Consider the following 14,811-nt stretch of genomic DNA (forward strand, 5'->3'; position numbering starts at 1 on the left):
AAGAGCACCACCATCGCACTGAAACAAAACATTTGCTTGAGTCCTGGCCTGGGCGGCCACCTGCCAACTTGCTAGAAATTAAGAAAGGGCGTTTCTGAGGGAGACGGGGAAGCCTCCGGGCCTCTCTTGCAAAGGGGGCTGAGGCCGGGGTCTTGCGCGGTGCATGCTGGGACTTGTAGTTTCCGCGGGCAAGATGGCCGCGGGGTTCTCAGGGCAGGACACAGGGGCTCCTCCTCATCACCCATTCCTGTGATCTCTGACACAGCTTGCCACAGCAATGACTGCCGTGGCCAAAGGTCACCTTGGGAGAGTGCATGCAGAAACACACATCCACCGCTCGACTCTACGCGCAAAGATAAGAAGCCGCTCTGATTAGGTGCGCCTTTCTGGACATGACTTGTCTCAGTTCCACATGGCTCGCCCAGAGCCCCGCCTCGTGACAAGGGGCTTCCTTTTCATCTGATTGAGAACTCCAGACTGGAGCAACTTCAGAAAAACGTGCCCCTCTCTGCTGTCCAACCAGTAGGGATGATCAGAAGAATCAGAAAGAGGTCCCTCTGAGGAATGTTCTCCTGCAGTGAACAGAGCACCAGATCCCCTGTCCCTAATCACTGTGTGTGGCTCTGGTCAGACCCAGTGAGAGAAACGGTAACTCCTCATCATCTGTTTCCTAAACTATGCATTGGCCTGAATGTGCCAGTAAAGAAAGAAAGCAAGGCAAAGTCCAAGCAGGGCATGGCGCCGTGACCCTGTGAGAAGGCACCCTGATCTGCCCTGGGGGCTCCAGTCCACTTTCTTGCCAGGACTCTGAATGCAGACTCTAAGTCACCCCAGCTCAACATCCCTCAGCAGTCCTCACAGCCTAGTAAATAAGCTCCTTTCTACACATTTGCTTTTATGGCTCTACCTCATTACTTTCTCATTCTCGTCCTCAATTCTAGTCAAGAGGGCATTTGCCAATGTTCATAGTGACCCTTTACTGAGCACTTACTTAATGCTATGAGCTTCTCTAAGCATTTATACCCACTATCTCATTTAATCCTATATTAATCCATAAGGTAGTTACTGTTATTCCCATTTTTCAGATGATGAAACTGAGGCACAGAAGTTAAAGTCCTCACAATATCTACTGCCTTCAAACCTGCAATCAGGCAGGTAGATCTGTTTGAGGTAACCATGTAGTCATGCAGACAGTCACCACAGGACATGCATAATCACCTACCCCCAAAAGCCCTCGACAGTGACTGGAAAGATTCCTAAGTGCCCTCTCCCACACTCTGCTCCCAGCCTGTAATCCTGTGGCCACTCTCCACAACCCCCTTTGCATAGGTGATCTCATCTACATTCATAGCTTTCACACTTATAACTTCCAGATTAATCCCATAGATTCATATGTACAACTGCCTATTTGAAATGTCTGCTTCACTGTACGAAGGCATCTCACATGTAGCATGTCCTGACCATACCCTTCCTCCTATAGATTGCACCTCTTCTAGATTCCTCCCAGCTAAGACTAATTACAAGCAGTGTCCAAAGCCTATCAATTCCAGCTTTTAAATCTGTGCCCTGTTCTCACTGCTTTAGGGTTAGATTACAACCCCTTTTCCTTTTCACCAGAATCATAAAGTAACCTCTTATTTTGGAACCTCCACAAAGACATATCATAAATTGCATCTGCAAGTTCTCTAGCACACCTTCTTTCAAACGGTGGAGTCTAATTCCTTTACCTTTGAGCATGAGCTAGACATAACAGCTCTCCTCTAGCAAATAGAACATGGCTGAAATGACAGTATGTGATTTCTGAGGTCAGATCACAAAATACATTGCCTCTTTCACCACACTTTCTCAGATCATTCTTACCTTATTCTGGGCTGAGCCAGCTGCCATGTTATGGGGATACTCAAGCAGCCTATGGCAGGGTTCATGTGGAAGGAACTGGGTATCTACAAACAGCAATCACCAACTTGGCAGCTATGAGAGTGAGCCACTTGGAAATGGCCTGATTGCTGCTCCAGCCATGCCTTCCAGTGCCTGTGACCCCAGCCTGCATCTTCATGGCAACCTCCTGGGAGACCCTTAACCAAAACCTCTCAGCTAAGCAGCTCCAGAAATCCTGATCTCCACCCTGCCACACACAGAACCAAATGTGCTGTCGTTTTAAGGCATTATGTTTTGAAGTAATTTAGTGTGCATGACGATAACTAAACCCTTATCCCGTTCCCCACTTATCACAGCCACGGCTATATTTTTAAAATGCAAGTGTGGTTATGTCATTCCCCTACTTAAAATTCTTTTATGATTCTCCATCACCTACAGACTAACTGTGAAACTCATTAAGACAGCATCCAAGTTCTTCAGCATCTGGCCTCTTTGGCTTCAACTCTCAAGAGCTCACTGAAAGACTCTTTTCTCTGCCAGGCCAGAATTTGTTTTATATCCGATCCCCCTCTCTCAGAGATACTCCTTGAAGTGTTAGATCACACTCCTAAGAGTTGTAGGTAATTTTTATCAGTACACTTATGAACATTTACCAGGGCACTGCCCACTCCTGCCCAGGAAAGAGTGTCCTCTATATCTGTCTCCTAAGCAATAGAACAGTACTGAGCTAGAGGGAGGCACTCAGGAAGTAATTTTGATGCAAGAGAGGATGCAATTGATAGGGGAAAAGTTATCTAAGACTGATTTCAATAGCAATCGCTGACTGCATCAGAGAGCCCAATTCCAGCAGACATTCTCTATCAACTCATCTAGATAAAACCAACCTTTTTGGAGACTAAGTCCCTTTCTGGAGACTGAGAGTCTGAAAAACACTCTGTTTTGTGTTTTCCGGAAGAACAGCCTGGTGGGATAGTGTGATGCTTTAAGGCAGCACCTGCATCCTCCCATCCCCCCATGGCCCTGATACTTGAGGCATCCCATCAGGTCATCCTGACACCTGGGTGCCATTGGAAACTAACTGAACCTGGAACACTGGGATTTCAGGTTCAATGTTGGTTTGAAGGGTGTGCCTATGAGAGGCCTGGGAAAAGTCAGGCACATTTACTTTAACCACAGTGATGTACTGGGGCGCTACTATATACAGACCCTAAGACTTTAGATGTATCAGCAATCTTACAGGGCAGGAAAAGTAAGTGGTATTTTATACTGTTCATCTAAGTGATTCATGTTTCATATAGATTAGGAAACACCAGTTTTAGTCACTCTTAGAAAAAGGTATTTGTGTGGGGGGATGCCTGGGGTGGGGGTGGGGGCTCTGGAAGGTCACTTAAATTGGTGGTTGCCTCACCAAGGTGATGAACCTGAAAGATTTTTTTTTTTTTTTTTTTTTTTGCGATGGAGTCTCGCTCTGTCGCCCAGTATGGAGTGCAGTGGCATGATCTCAGCTCACTGCAACCTCCATCTCCCACGTTCAAGTGATTCTCCTGCCTCAGCCTCCCTAGTAGCTGGGACTATATAGGCACATGCCACTACGCCCGGCTAATTTTTGTAGAGATGGGGTTTCACCATATTGGTCAGGCTAGTTTCAAACTCCTGACCTCAGGTGATCCACCTGCCTCTGCCTCCCAAAGTGCTGGGATTACAGGCATGAGCCACCATGCCCGGCCTGAAGGCTTTTATACTTAGAAAGTACCTGAACTCCTCCACATGGCTGACAAGGCCCACAGAGCTGCAGGGCCACCCAGGTGGCTCTGGCCTCCTCCCCCTACCTGGGGCTGTCACCCAGGTCTCTCTTTCATTCCTGGGATATGCTGAGGGACTTGATGTCTCCTTCTTCTCCAAATTTTTGCAGGGCTGGCTCCCTTGGTTGTTCAGTCCTAGCTCAGATGCTACCTCCTGGGGGCTTATTCCCTGCACCATCTTTCAGAAGTCACCCCTCTCTCTGTATAAGACAGGCTGGAGCAAGGAATTTGCATTTCGGTAAAGGCATTGCTGATAATGATAGCTAAAAAAACTCTCATTTCTTCATATCAAAACTTTGGTCCACTGGGCATTGGTGTTGGAGGTGGGAGGGGAGAGGATTCCTCCTGTTGTTTTGGATCTTTTTTGGAAATGAGTGCTTTTAGGGCTTGCTCCATAAAGGGGGGAAAAAAATCTAAAAATGTTCTGGCTTCACTATAGTGTTAATGGTTTCTTCTCAAGTATTTGCCTAATTGCCTTTAATTAGCAAAAACTTGAAGGAAGTTGATGGCTTAAACGCAAGCAGTTCGTAACCCTCACATAGGTCATTTACTTTGAGGCAAGGGAGTGGCTTTTGTGCCCTAGGGTGGGAAGGAGAAGGGGCAGTGCAACCTCTCTGGGCCAGGCGGGCCTCCTTCAGTGCAGGCCTTAGCTGCTGACCAGCAGCAGGGAGCCATAGCTGCACCTGATGAAAGTGACGCTTGCATTCCGTCCGAATTCCCACTGGGCACCATGGCACATCCTACAGCATCTGGATACTGATGTCTCCAAGCCTGGTGTGTTTGCAACCTCTTGATTCTTTACTTTATTATGGACTATTTCATAGTCTAATTGCATGCCTGTCTTCTTGTTCTATTTATAATGGGTCACATATTTATATCATATTCCTTATAATATTATGAGGAATATATACATAATATAGATTATATTTTAGTCCTGAAATTTATCAAGGAATATAAGATATTATATTATAATATTAATTACAATGTATAATATTTATATTATAAGATAATATTATGCTATATTATAAATATGTTACCTTGTATTCCTTGATAAAATTCAGGACTGAAAAACAAAAATAAAGTGAAATAACCAACCATAATCTGTCCTGGCTGCTCCACGCAGTCAACATCAGTGGTGTCCTGGTAAGCTGGCTCTACAAAGGAAGCGGGGGAAAAGACCCTGACATGCCATTTGCTGGTTTCCTTGGTATAAATACTCCTACCATGGCCAACAAGCTAGCAAAATTTCTGAATATTTAACAGTCAGCTCCCAGGAGCCCATACAGGCCGGTCATAGCACACTACAGCAAAATACCTTCCCATCGGCCCATCTTAGGAATATTGCAGTCTGAGCTCTGCCACAACCCTTAGCTAAAGAAAATAAAGGCCAGGTGCTGTGGCTCATGCCTGTAATCCCAGCACTTTGGCAGGCCAAAGTGGGAGGATCAGTTTAGGCCAGGAGTTTGAGGCCAGCCTGGCCAACATGGTGAAACCCTGTCTCTACTAAAAATACAAAAATTAGCCAGGCATGGTGGTGGGCGCCTGTCATCCCAGCTACTTGGGACGCTGACGTGGGAGAATCACTTGAACCTGGGAGGCAGAGGTTGCAGTGAGGCGAGATCACGCTACTACACTCCAGCCTGGGCAACAAGAGCGAAACTCCCACAAGCAAGTGAGAGAGAGAGAGAGAGAGAGAGAGAAAGAAGGAAAGAAGAAAGGAAAGAAAGGAAGGAAGGAAAGGACGGAAAGGAAGGAAAGAAAGGAAAAGGAAAGAAAGGAAAGAAAGGAAAGAAGGAAGGAAGGAAGGAAGGAAGGAAGGAAGGAAGGAAGGAAGGAAGGAAGGAAGGAAGGAACGAATAGACTAGTGTCTTCTCCACAAACACTGGTAGCCCTTATTTTCTAAAAGAAATCTAAGCTAGTATACCAACATCTGGTTGAGTGAATATTCAAGAAAAAAGTCATCCATAATCACTATGAACAATCAATCTCTTATATGAGAAGCATATTGATTGTGTGTCCTGTCCTGCTTCTCAGCTTGTTGTTGAGTGTGGGGGTGGGGGGAATTCCTGATGGCAGGGACCTTGCCTCCTTAATGCGCCTTTGCCCTCCAGCAAGGTCAAAGCTTTCAATCCACAGGGAAGCTCAATTATCCTAATAGGAGGATAGCTGACCTTACTAAGGGAGTTAACTGAGTTAGGAGCCACAGCCTTTGCAGAAAAGTTAGATGAAAGCTGGAAGTGAACCTGACCTACATAAGGTACCAGGCCCGAGTCCCATGCATTTGACAGATGCAAACAGCCTTCATCCAGACTCTGCTGGAAGGCAACCAGTGGAGGTTCCAGCACAAGGCTCAGCAGCAAACTTGGACCTGCCCCACGTAAACTGGAAATTTCAAGGCTAGGCCAGGTATGAGGCTATGCAGAAAGAGATAAGACATGTGTGCCCCACCTCAGCCCATGCACAGCCCCAGCAATGCTAACCAAATCCCATCCCAGCCAAAGGGCCAGGAAAAAAAAAAATAAAAGACAAAAGCACCACATGGAAAAGAAAAATTCAGCAAATAGCTCTCAAGATCAAATGCCTAGGAAACAGCTCTGTGCCAGAGCTCCTCCTTACTGTGGAAAAAAAGGAATAAATGTTCTGCACCTATATGTCTCGTGTGGATAAAAACAATGAAGTTGTTGTTTCACGGATTGATTGTGTCAACATCCATGGAGTCCTTACCATGTGCCAGTAACTGGGCAAAGTGCTGAGGACACAAAAGTAAAAAGGACAGCCTGTGTCCTCCTTCAGATCTCGTGACCCTGGCAAGCGGGCAGCTGGGTCCCCGCAGGACAGGGGTCTGGGAGAATTGCTGGTGTTTGCACACGTGCAAGTGCGTGCAGACTGCAGAGTGCAAAGCCAAGAAGTGGCAGAGGATGGAGACCAGAGGCAAAACAAGGATTTAGATTAGCAGACAGCCCTGTTGGAGTCAAACAAAGACCCAGCCTGAGAAGCCAACACCAGGTAGGAGGTGAAAGTACTGAAGCCACAGTCACCGAGATAGAGTCAAGTAGGTTTGGAGTAGACATTGAGGGCAGCACCTGCAAGATTCTTTCAGGGACAGAAAGGAGCCTGTGTCCTCCCCCTCGTTGGGAACGGAGTTATTAGAACCGCTATTGCTGGTTCAGGAACCCTGGAGGCCATCTAGAGCACCATCAATGTACCATTATTTGGTGTGCCACTAAGAAAGAAATAAACCCTAACGAATTATGACACACCACCAATGTTACATGTATTTCAATTTCAGAAATGCTAAAATAAGAACTAATGTGTATCTTAGAATCAATGAAATACAGTAGTGGGGCATAGATACTTGGGTGAAATATTTGAAGGGAAATGGATACGGACACTGAATTGCCAGAATAGATTAAATAACGTCACACTGTTTGGGATACACTTTTATCACATTGGGAATCCTGGAAAACCATGGAGACAGGCAAGGCACAGCAAAAAGAAAAGAATGAAGTGGTGGCCTCTGGCTCAGCCATCTCTGAGATAAGAGAGTGAAACTGATCGCGAGATCCCAATCGTTAGTTAGGGACCCTCATTAACTTGGTTTCTAGCCCTCCATTCTTCTAGGCAGTGTCCTTCTTTCTCAAATTACATCCATCTTTGGGGGGGGCGGGTGGTGGGAGGGCGGGGGCAGGGACTGCATTATGAGCACCAAAATGTGAACAAGTAGTGCATAGTTCCGTGAGGTCTTGTACCTGTGATCCCTTTCCTCACACACGTATCAATTCTGTTTCCTACCCACAGTTGGGTTGACTTCCACTGGGGTAATATACACATGTAAAGACACACATAAAATCTGGCAACAGTAAGTAGCTGTATTGTTCAACACCCATAAGCTTGGGCCTGGTGGATGAATGACCGCAGGTGGGAGGCAGGCAATAGTTAGGTCTCATTAGAAGGACGAGTGTGGCAGAGCTACAATACAAGTTGAAAACAAAAGACCAAGAAAGACTACCTGGATGGTGACACTTAAAACACAAACTGATGAGCCGTGAGGAATGGAAGGAAGGATGTCTTCAAACATAGACTGCACCAGTACAAACTACAGAGAATCTATCCTAGAGGGGTTAATGGCTGGAAAGTCACAAAGGGTCACTCGCCTCCTCCCCTATTTCCCTGGCACCAGTAACATCAGCGTGGACGGAACCCTGGCGGATCTGCTCCTGGAGAGTTCGAGGGAGGGAAGTACCGAGGCTAAGCATCGCATCTCAATCAGGCTGCCGGCCCCCTGAGAACAGGCCCTGTGTCCTGTTTCTGTGTTCTCTACAGTGTGCCCTGCCCGTGGCAGAGGCCACACAGGACAGGGCTGAGGGAGGATTGTGGGTTTTCTTCATTACAACCCTCCTCAACAGTTAGAAACTGTCCTTATACCCAAGGATAGTCCTACACCAGATCACCTGGGCGGACCAGGCCCTTGTCCAGGCTGGACCACCCAGGACTTACCCATGTGTTTTCAGTGTCTTAGAGGAAGGCTTCTCCTCCCCTGCAGCTGAATGAAAGCTGCCACGTCCCACTCACCCCACTGGGGTCAGATCTAGAGAGTCTCCGGGGCTGCTCCACCATACCATATTCCCTAGATCTTTCTGATCACTGCATGTCCCTGCCAGGGGGTCTGCACATCTGCCTGCTGGGGGCTGGGAGCGACCGAGAGCCCCAGCTCCCAAACTAAGACATAGCCCTGAGTGTGCAGAATGGCAGGTCTCAGAGGCAGAGCCACCGCGAGCACAGGGTAACATGGAAAATGCCTGGCCATGGCACAAATGCATTCTGCTCGGAATATCTAGCAGGAATCGTAATCAGAGGGCAGAGGCAACTGCATTTGTGGGGAGAAAATGTGGGGCGATGTGGTGTCCCGAGCAGCTTCCCGACCCCCGTCATCGCCGTCCTTGCGTTGTGCCACCGCCCTTGAAGATACTTCTTTTGGTGGTTCTCTGGGAGCTGCTGCAGATAAGGACGGGGTGTCAGTGTCTGTTTCTCCTCAGCCACTCTCAGCGAGGCCGCCGGGGGCCAGATATGGAAACATAAATGGCAGCTGCTGTCCTGAAAGCAGGTGGCTGCTCTGACCAAGGAGGGAAATGGCTTGGGGACTTACTCATGCAGCCTGAGAGCCACAGAGTAGGAATAAGCGTGCAACGGGTGTGTGTAGGCACGATTGTGTATGCCTATATCTGTGTGTAAGCTCCAGAGCTGTGAGCTCACACACACACAGGCACACAGATATATACATACAGGAACACACAGACACACGCACATGAATGCACACACACACAGATGCACATACATACACACAGACACACAGAGACATACATACTAACAGACATACATACTGACACAGAGACATACACACAGACACACATACATACACACACAGACATGCAGAGACATACATACTGACAGAGACATACATACTGACACAGAGACATACACAGACACACACATACATATACACACAGGCACACAGAAATACACACAAACACACACATATAGACACACAGATGCACACATACAGACACATACACACAGACACACAGACACGCACAGACAGATACAGACACACACATACACACACATACATAAGCACACACAGACATACCCACAGAGACACAGACACACATGCGCACACAGTGACACACACAGACACACACAGAAACACACGCAACACACAGATACACAGACGCAAACACATAACACATACACAGAGATACAGAGGCACACATGTATTTATGTATACACAGACACACACACACACGCTTACTCACATAGCACACACATACACAGAGATACAGAGGCACACATGTATTTATGTATACACAGACACACACACACACGCTTACTCACATAGCACACACATACACAGAGATACAGAGGCACACATGTATTTATGTATACACAGACACACACACACACGCTTACTCACATAGCACACACATACACAGAGACACGCACAGATACACACATAACACACGTATGCAGACACACATAACACGTGCACTTCCCACCCCATTGGTGGTGTCCACAGGGCTGTCCGGAGAGCAAGCAATCAGTAAGCATCTGTTGGATACTTAGTGAAGGATGAAATGACTGAATGCACCAGTAGGTGAAATGGATGCTTCTGCTTGCAGGGCAGGCTCTAAGAGTTGAACAGTGGCATGGCAGAAGCATCGCCACAAGTGCTGACAAGGTGATGGCTTAAAACACTGCAAGCCCCATGCAGAGCGAAAACTCCTTTCAAGGGAGGAGCTGGACAGCCCGGGAACTGTTGCTCTAGCCTCATTATCTGTGAATGATTGATTCCAGACAGGAATTGAAGATGAGGCAACTGAGAAAAGGAAAAGGGAAACACACTGTGTGCCTGTTAAATGCCCTTGTTCACCTGGCGAGAGACGCACATATATAGTCTCACCATCAACCATCTATGTGGGGTATATATAAAAATATAGAAGTATACATTGTATGTGTATATATGTGTGTATATGTCTGTGTATACACATATATACACACACACACATTATGTACATTTATATCTGTATAACGGCAGTGCCTGCACTGGCTATTTCCAGGCAGCCCATATCCTGTTTTAAACTGATTTAAAATATTGCTACTGTAAACGAATATCGTGATTTGCAACCACTTAAATTCTGGGAGAATTTCCCAGGACTGTGATGAAAATCCCAGCGTCTGGTGGTTCCCTCATGCCAGCTTAACCCTAATTGCCTACACTAAGTCCAATTAGTGGCAAATCAGATTCCCCTTCATTTCATCTGATGAAGTAAGCTTTGGCAGGAGCATCTGCCCACGCAAAGCAGGGTGAAGCGGGAGAGAAGAACGGGGCTGCAGGGAACGGGGACATGAGTGTGGGGACCAAAGGGTGGCCACAGTCCTCCTGCCCCTGAGTCTCCATGGCTCCGTGCCCCCAGCATGCAGATTCCTTTCCCTGCACAGAGTTTTTGTAACTGAGTTTGGTGAGAATCAAATCTATCAGGTACAGTCCTAGAAACAAATAACTTGAAGTCTACTTTAAAGGCAGATTCTCGTGGTCTCTTTCTTTCCTGTGTCTCTACCTCTGTGCCTCCCTCTAACACACACACACACACACACACACACACACACACGGCCGTTCTGTAAGCACACTTTCCTCTCTGTCCCAGTCCTCTCAGTGTCCATGCTCCTGCAGGCGCTGACTTGGGTGGCGGCTGCCGAGGAACCAGTAGGACTGGCATAGCCATGGCAGTGGAGCATGCGGTCCAGGGCACAGATATCAGCGGCTCCGGCTCCACAGGCAGTGTGTCCTGCCAAAGCCTTCTCCCTCTGCATCTCAAGGTCGCAATAATAGATTACGAAAGAGTGGAAAAGCACGGCTCAGAAAATGGGCCATGGGGACTTTCCTCTGGGTGAGGAGGAAGAGAACAATGCCCGATGCGGCAGCAGGTCGTTTGAACTCTGCGAGGGAAGGAAATGTGGAGCGTGGAGTCCCTCCAATGCCTGGCGCCCGCAACGCCCCCCTCCAAGGGCTCTGAAAACACCAAAGTTGGGACCACTGGAAAATGATTTCTCAGGTGTTCTGATGTAGAAGAGATTCCATCACAAACACGAACCTGTTTCACAAGAATCAAATATTTACTATTGTGTTTCATGGTGGCTACTTTTTAAGTCCCTTGCAAATTAAGGTAGGACAAATGTTCTCACAAAATAAACATTCTCCTGTCTTCAGAAACCACTGATAAATAGTCAGGGCCGATGAATCCTTGCCTCTCCTCAGAATAAGGGAGGGCTGTTATTTTAAAGCAGCAAATAGAACCAAGCCTCAAGTGCCCTGGCGGAACAGAAGGCTGGACTGCTAAAAGTTTGTGACACTCTCAGGGATGACATTGGTTTCCAAGGGCTGCAGCAGCCATACCCCAAGAAAACATTCTATGTCTGATGATGTAGTAACTATACTTCAAGTCTTGACTTAAAACATCTATAATTCAACAACAAAATTACAATTTCTCTGTAAAAGGAGCACTTTTTAAAAATCCAAGCCACTTACACCAGTTTGAAAATATTTGGGGTCTTAACTGTTTCTGAGGCTATAGCAAGTGCTTTCTCATAAAGTCAGACCCAAGGGAGCTCTCTGAGAGGACCCTAGGCACTTAGATTATATTCCAGGTATAATTTATTCCAAACAGTTTAGCAAAAAATACGGTCACACTGTGAGAGCATACTCTGGTTGTAACATCTCCAGGAAAGACAGAAATAGAGGTGGGGTCCAAGAAACAGTTCTAGTCTCCTAGGAACCATGCCTTCTGCTCAAGCCAAGTGCTTCTCCTGATCACGTCCTCCTGGTATCTCCTAGCGGCTGCAAGCATTGGAACACAGTCTGACCAGTTCCTGAGCCACCAGGCACCTTCTCTGAACGTCTGAACTATCAGCCCCTTCCCTCAGAGCAGGCCTATAGGGACTCAGCAAGGCTGGGTGCTGGAAGGTCACTCTGTAGGCCTGACCAGAGGGAGGCCACACCACCCAAAGAAGCCACTCAGCAGCCAGGGCTCCCCTGAGAGGTCACAACTGGTGACACAGGCCCTTCGCTCGGAGAGCCCAGCCCTACCCAGAACAGAAGGGCTCACTGCTCCAGCCTCCAGCCTTCAATCCCAGCTGGAGCTTTTCAGCTCTAGTTTTTCCTCCAGGTTATCTTCCCTCTGTGGCCTCCAGCGGGTCACCCTGTGATGCTGCAGTTCCCCAGTCTTTGCCAACGGGGGAGAGATGACTACTGACTTCCGCGATGATTCACGCTGGTTGTTTACAGCAGAGACGGAGGCAGTGCGGTGCCTGCACGTCTTGGAATTAGCCAGGCTGTGAGGGTGCAGCGAGGCCAGCACCGGGGTTCCCGGGTATGCCAAAGCTGGAATTGTGCTGCTGCCCTGCAGAGGTGCAGGGGGAGCGGGGAACAGGGATACAAAACCTTGCCTGTCAAGGAACGCAGTGTTCCTGGCCCTGTCTGGAACCTTCACAAAGCAGGTGGGAAGGGAAAGTGCATGGATAAGACGGACTTCCCAAAACAGCTTCTGCCAAATTAAATAAAGAATATCCAGTTCCTTCTTTTTAAATATATATGTATTAAATTATGAAATAATTTAAATATGTAGAAAAGTACATAAATAATAGATCAAAGGTCCAAGTGCCCACTCATCAGCTTTAACATTTTGCTGTCTGTACTACAGATTTTGTTATTTTCAAAAACAAAAATGCAATCAGTCAAGCAAGCGCACAGCAGCTCCTGAAGGGATTTGATGTAGAGCAATTGCAATATCAAACGAGCCCACCTCCAGTTCTCTGCTGAACAGATCCGCTCATGGATGTTATTTCCCTCACTCTGGCACCCCCGAGTCTCTTCTGTTGCTCTTGGGACACCATGGCGAGAGCTCTGGAGTCCAGACTCCACTGTGGAGACCGACATGGTTCCCTGAGCTCCCTGCTTGGTCTCCTGTCCTGCCTGGTCTCAAGTCCTACCTACAAAGACTGACAGCACTGTACTAATGCAGCAGCTTCCAAATCACTGAGCAAGCAGCCCACTGCTTCCCGTCTCCTCCTGAGCCCACCTTCTCTCCACGCTCCCTTGTCCCAGGCTGTCCATAGGCACCATTTAGCTCCAATTCTACATCATAAGTGTTTCTATGAATATAGGCTTTGTGGAGTGTTTATTCATAGGACATGAATCCCAGAGGGGAATAAAAGCGGTGCCGTCCATGACATTATGTGTGTTAGCCTTGGATTGTCTGCTGTAAAATGCTAATTGCAGCCTCTGGTGTTGAGAAGGTGTTTGTATGAAGCCTGAGCAGGGAGCAGGAGGGGCAGGCAGAAGAGGCAGCCCAGCCTTCTAGGAGCCAGGGCCCTCAGAGGAGGAGGAAGGCCTGGGGCCAGGCGGCAAGTGGACATGGCACAGGGCCTGGGAGGGGGCCTTTGTACTGCCCAGAAGAGGGGCCACAGTGTCCCTCCAGCTACCTGGTCACTGGTTTTACCAAAGCTGGCATCCAAACATCCCAGGGGTCTCCTCAGAGCCTGTGCAGCTGAACAAACCCACGTTTTTAAAAATGAGAGTGACACCAGCCTGCCCTCCTCACAGTGCAGCAGGGTGTGAGGGTGCACAGCGGGGTGTGAGTGTGCAGTGGGGAGCAGGGAGCCTAAATCCTAGTACATATGATGTATTTTGAGATTCCAGGGAGCTCCTGGATGTGCATTCAAGGGTGGCAGTGTTTCAGGAGGGGCAGATAGACGTGCAGCAGCCACACCCTTCCCCTCCCCCCTCCCCCAGCAATTTGTTCCTTTTCAAGTTTAAGACACGCGAGTCTTGCATCTGTGTCTCTGGAGCCGCCTGCACAAACCAACGCAGAGATCACAGGGCTGGGACTGGCTGGCGACAGTTCACTCCCTCCAGAGGAGGAAATGGAGCCAGAGGTCGTAAAACGATGATAAAATCGAAAACAAGACCATTTCTTTCTGCACCCCACACCCTTTTTACTTTCACACATGCACACACACACACCCCACATGCACACGCACACCCATGTCCAGGATGGCCGGACAGAGCCCCTCCCAGTACTGCCATTCATTTTGCATACATGCTTGGCTGGCTAGTGGGCAGGATTATGTTTGACAAAACCTCCTTTTAATCAATCTGATGCTTGCCAACCTAGGAGCTGACAACCGTGCAAAGCACCAGGCCATGGGGCAGTGTTCCATTTTGTTTCCTCTGGACAGCTGACAAGATGGAGTCCCTCGGAGGTGAGAGGATGGTTTCTAGAAGCACGGGAATTCTCAGTAGTGGATTAAACTGCAATGCAGACCGTCTGCATCCCCAGTGGAGAGTCAGAGGCCTGGGAGGATGCTAAGCATTCCAAGCAAGCACTCTTCCAGAAACCTGCCAGCTTCCCCACAGCAGCCAGGGTGATGATGGGAAGAGCTGCTACAGTCCTCGGCTTCAGCTCGTCCAGGAGCCTGCCCAGCACACCCAGCCGACTTCCCAGAGAGCAGGGGCTGGGGGATGGGAGGGGACCCAGTCCCCTCAGACTTCAAAACAGATAACCACCTTAGAGATAGG

This window comes from Colobus angolensis, unplaced genomic scaffold (genome assembly GCF_000951035.1).
Source record: "Colobus angolensis palliatus isolate OR3802 unplaced genomic scaffold, Cang.pa_1.0 Scaffold6, whole genome shotgun sequence".
Classification (NCBI taxonomy): Eukaryota; Metazoa; Chordata; class Mammalia; order Primates; family Cercopithecidae; genus Colobus; species Colobus angolensis.